Source organism: Silene latifolia, chromosome 1 (genome assembly GCF_048544455.1).
Source record: "Silene latifolia isolate original U9 population chromosome 1, ASM4854445v1, whole genome shotgun sequence".
Classification (NCBI taxonomy): domain Eukaryota; kingdom Viridiplantae; phylum Streptophyta; class Magnoliopsida; order Caryophyllales; family Caryophyllaceae; genus Silene; species Silene latifolia.
Window position 1 is genome coordinate 114,008,043 of NC_133526.1, and position 4,900 is coordinate 114,012,942.

The window sequence follows — 4,900 nt, forward strand, 5'->3', positions numbered from 1 at the left end:
CTTCTGAAGATGAAAGGACCGTCTGAAACAGAATTAACATGGTACATCCCTCCTTTTGAAGCTCCTCGAAATTCATATTTGTCAAACCTTGCAGTGAGAGCTTCTAGTGCGGCTCTGAAAGAAGATTCAAATGCTCTCCTCCTCTGGTTTCCTCTCGAATTCCCATATTCAGCCTTATGAGTGGCCAAATCATCAATGATCATCCACCCCTTAGTCTCTCCCATATTCTCAGCAAATCGGCCATTGGCTGCAGCATCCAAAATAGCCCTCTGATCATCATACAGCTGGTTATAGAACTGATTGCAAAGACTCCATTTTTCGAACCCATGGTGCGGTATGGTTCACACCAGCTTCTTGAAACGGACCCATGCTTCATGAAAGTTCTCATCAGGTCCCTGTTTAAAGCTCGTGATCTGAGCTCTAATGGCATTCGTCTTCGAGGCAGAGAAGTATTTTTTGTAGAATGCCAAGGCCAAAGAATTCCAGTCAGTGATCCCATGAGCGGCTCGATCCGGGTCTCTATACCACTCCTTCGCAGCATCACGAAGAGAGAATGAACATGGTTTCCTTTATCTGGTCCTGAGTCATGCCAGTCGGTGGCGGTATAGAGCAGCAATAATCGATAAAAATCTCCATATGCTTGGCTGCATCTTCATTTGCAGCTCCCCCGAATTGGTTTCTCTCAACCAAATTAATATAGGAAGGCTTCGGCTCGAATTTTCTCGCCTCCCCTGGCAGTTCGAATCCTTTGTAGAGATTCGCAGCTGTCAGCTCTGAATGACTAGCAATGGTTGCTTCTTCAGCCATGACTGGAATTTCTGGAGAAGTGACTGTCTCAGCTGAAGAAGTAGAGGCAGGAGATGTAGGTGGATCTTCTTCGAACAGAGCGTTCTCGTAGTAACTTGACAGAGTACTCAGCTCTTCCTCTGTCGGTATTACCCTTTGTGATCGTCTCAACTCACGCAAGGATTTCTCGATCTCAGGATTGAACGGTACTAGTTCACCACCATGTGACCTGCGCATAAGAAGAAACTACAAAAACACTATAAGAAAAGTTTAAGGAACGGATGTCCCTTAAACTAAGAAAGACTAAATAAAACAACTAAAAATTAGAACAATTTCCTCCCCGGCAACGGCGCCAAAATTTGATACCCGTCGTTGTGAGTACCAAAAATAAATTTATAATTCCTATTAAAACTAACCTAGGCTAGTGGTAACAGGGTCGAACCACAAGGAGGCGAATGTAATTGATGGTTGTCTAAATTTAGTCTAAGGTAACAAATGTGGGGGTTGATTTGATTTGGTCTATACTAATAGCAATAAAAGACAATAAACTAAATAAACAGATAAAACAGATAAAAGAAGGGGTACTAGGATGGTCGGTTCGTTATAGTTTCGGCGGCAGCATTCTAAACAGGTCTAAATCAAACACATGAGGCGGGAAATAAAGAGGTCCACTCTTAACAAATAGCATCTTTCGATCTCGCTATAGGTCCCTAATATCACTAATACTAACTTTCGTCCTGAAAAGTGACTAACGGTCTAAACTTTACCTACCTTTCGATCTCAGCATAGTTTAGTCATTTTAATTGGTGATCTAACAACTGTCCCTATCTTTCGATCTAATGGGTCAGTCAAATATTAAGCATTCAACTAGTCGCATGTATTCGATTCGTCAAACACAACATTTAAATCAATTAAAACGAGGGTAAACCTCACGTGGTCAGTCGATCGACCAGGTATGGCAGTCGATCGACTGACACGCGATTCAGTCCGAATTAATACTAATGCCGCCTACACTATAATTCCCCTACATCCTAGCACGAGGTAATTAGCTACTCATGGCTATGGCGAAAATAACAATAATATTGACGATATAGATTACTGAATTCATGCTTAAAACAGTTGAACAAACAATTAACATAAAGCGGTAAAGTGGTTTCGGGAAACTAACTAGCAATTCTCTCCTACAACCGATAATAAAGCGAACTAAATTAAGAGCAGAAGAATACCGAATTTGCAGAGCAAGAATCAGAAACCGAACGAAGATAAATTGTATAGAAATTCCGAACCCTTATTATTTGATAAAGAACTGTATGCTAAACTTAGATAAAAACTGGATGAATAATCTGATGTTCTAGGTTACGTTATATAGAAAATATACGTAACAATTATTCCAAAACCTAATGTATCATGGGCTTGCTATTCCTCGATCTTTTAATTCTCGTCTGAGTAGCGGTATGGTCGATCGACTAAGCATGGCAGTCGATCGACTGAGTAACCATGTACAGTAGCTTCTGGAACCCGCAGGTTGGTCGATCGACTGAAGGCAGTGGTCGATTGACTGAAGTAGCTGACACTTGACTTCTAACTTCTCGTGGATTTGTCTTTTAGGCCTTAGAATGCACACCAAGCTCGTTCCTTAAGTGAATACTTCACGTCATATGCAATGAAGGATACTCGGGGGCGGATTTAGCTCAATTTCCGTTGATTTCTTCACATTTCTGCAATAATGTACAAAAACACGAAAGTAGACGGAAGTAGGGAGAATAGAAGCATAAACTACTAAAATGAGCTCGGAAATGCGTGTAAAACAGGATGTAAAACATCATATAAAAAACACGCATCAGAATCAAAGTTACATACTAGAAAATAAATGAGATTTATGACTAGAAGTTGCAAGGATTGATATACCGATATCCACAATAGCTAAGTTACGTATTAACCACGCTAATGTCATTACTTAACCTCATTATGAAAATAAAATGGTTAAACCTCCTTCCGAAAAGGGTATTTTGAAGGACGTGTATTAGATATTATTCATATTTAAATAATGACATTACTTTGCATCATTATAAAATGAATGAGTTAGAGATTAAAATCTCTTTCCATAAGGTTAAGATGAGACCTCTTCAAAATAGGTATTTTGAAAGGATATGATGGGAACATATATGGTTTTATCTTAATAACTTGGCAAAGCAAAATATATTTAAATTCTTGAAAATGTTTCGATTGAGTAGTCAATTTCGAAACATGTGGAATTAAGTTGGAGTTTAGAAATTATCATGTGAAGACATGGAATTTAGTGGGAGCAATCATCTTGTAGAATTTATAACTCACTAACTCATTGAGAATGGCGAGCTAATACTTTCCTTCACAAAGAAGTATTTGAGTTTTTAATTCTGGATGAAAATAGACTATGATGAATCCAATTACATCATGAGATGTTGGATAAGTATTGAGATATACACATCGAATCAACGAGAAACATAGGTTATTCATGTCAATGAAAATGGAGTTGACATTAGCAGTCATGATCGTTTATTGAACCTAAGAATGGTTGATCTCATGATTATTAGTTACTAATGTTTCCGCCATTAGAATAATCATGCACATGTCCAATAATGAATCATATGCATAAGTGGCAAGCCATAGAAGAAACATCATGAATTCTCGAGGAGAATCCGATGAGCGATTTCCGTGTTGGACAGAACACTCTGTTATGTGTCAAGAGGTTGCACATATTAAAGTTTGAACAACACGTAAGGATTTATGAAAATCCTAAGCCTTTCAAGCTAAAAAGAGAAATAAAAGGTTTGGAAATGTACTTAGTTGAAGTAAGAAGTTACTCAAAACTAATATTTCCTAATATGCTAGGACTTGTGAGAAGTGCTAGGCTAATTATCTTGACAATTGTTGCAAGACTCTGCAAAACATTTACCTAGTGCATTATGAGTGGGTGGAGTACTTGATCAGTGCAAGTTATATCATTCACCGCAAATTCATTGGTTATGTGATAATCGACAGGGAAGTTCTTTCAAGATAAAGAACCCAAACCAAGGTTGGAAACCTATATGTTTACTTGGTAAGGTTCATGCTATAATAGATAACATAAACGTAAAGGAAAATGCGATTATAAGAAGTTTGAACACATGGACACATGGTATGTTAAACTTCTATTGCAATCAACAAGTGTTTACACACTTACGATATACATCACAAGGTTGTAATATGGTATTGACTACCCGAATGTGATGTCGACATTTGTCGTTTGAGTTATTATTAACTCACCTTATACTTTGTTACATCCAATGGATTGTAAGAAAATTGAACCCTGTTTAAGTGAACACGGATTAGCATTGTATTCGCCTATAGTTACTTACATGAGGTGACGTCTCGAAGTGACTAGAATGTGATGCGATTGATGGCAAGTTCAAGTGCCATGGAGTCATATGAGAATTACTAGTCAATCACATAGGCAGACTGTTAGGAACATTTTGTCGGGCCTTATGACCGCTTATAGAGTTCTGGCAAATTTATATAGCCTGGTCGTGGCGAGAGCTACTATAGTATTCTAATGAGTCGATTCTTTTGACTAAAGACTATTCACCTAAGATGGAACAGTTTCAGATTAACTTTGATTTGTGTTACTACGACCTTCGTAAATGGGGTCAAATGGGCATATTTTGGGTTATGATGGTTGTGGCTAGTCGAAGGGAATGAGTGCGATAGGAATAGTCCACCCCTAGTCAAGGTTATAACAATATCTCAGGGCCACTCGAGGAGTAATGAACTGGAAATGCGTGGCCATGCTCGGAAGATATCTATGGTAGATAAATCCGGTCAATCAGTTATTCTCCAGATCGAGGAAACCACTCTCGATATGATCACTTGGAAGTACGACCTGAAAGACACCTTGCATTGAGTGGGAGATAGTAATATGATAAGAGAATTGGTGACGCACTTGTCGAGGACAAGTGGGAGATTGTTGGAATATGTGTCCTGCGACAATAATGCGATCACAACTGTTGATCATGATGATCACATGTTTAAGTCTCATTTTAAAGAATACAATTGGGAAGTAATATTTTACTGTCAACTGGTCCACACATATCGGTAA

The 4,900-nt window shown here is 38.4% G+C and overlaps 1 non-coding gene across 1 annotated transcript; it reads left to right on the top strand.

The window, feature by feature from the left end:
- The first annotated feature begins 321 nt into the window (after positions 1–321).
- LOC141621433 (small nucleolar RNA R71) lies at positions 322–428 on the top strand. The gene has a single exon (XR_012532327.1). It is a non-coding gene; the product is annotated as a small nucleolar RNA R71 (small nucleolar RNA).
- Positions 429–4,900: the final 4,472 nt, after the last annotated feature.